Source organism: Octodon degus, unplaced genomic scaffold (genome assembly GCF_000260255.1).
Source record: "Octodon degus isolate 3935 unplaced genomic scaffold, OctDeg1.0 scaffold00097, whole genome shotgun sequence".
Classification (NCBI taxonomy): Eukaryota; Metazoa; Chordata; class Mammalia; order Rodentia; family Octodontidae; genus Octodon; species Octodon degus.
In genome coordinates, this window is record NW_004524673.1 from 11,017,091 (window position 1) to 11,017,670 (window position 580).

The following is a 580-nucleotide window of genomic DNA, read 5'->3' on the forward strand; positions in this document are numbered from 1 at the left end:
AAAAAAAAGAATATATGCAGTGTATTATTTGTTGAAACTGTACTTCTGATTTGATTTGAAACTGTCTCATTGCTATCTGTTTATCAATAAAAATTTGAAAAAAAAAGAAAGTAAATAATTATCTACTTGGTACTTTTATTATTTAACAGAATAATAAAAATAACATATCTTAAAATCTAAAGACAATGATTGCTTTTTACGTATTCAAATGACCTTGTTTGAAGTAAAAATAAGTTACTCTTTTTTTTTTTTTTTTGCTGAACTGGGGATTGAACTCAGGCCCTTGCGCTTACCAGGGAAGTGCTTATTACACTGAGCCATCTCCCCTGCCCCCAATAAGTTACTCTTGACTCTATACATGTTAAATGTAAGCTGGGCCCAGATTCACTGTCTGGATTTTAGTTTCCTCGTTCATAAAAATTGATTGACTAGTACTATGAATCAAGTTAATTTAAAAAATAAAATGATATAAAAGAATTGGAGAGCAAACTGAATAACATAACAGAGTATTGGTTGTTGATTTCCTCTTTACCCCCACATATTCATTATATTCATGTCTTCCTGTCTTGAACGCCCTGGA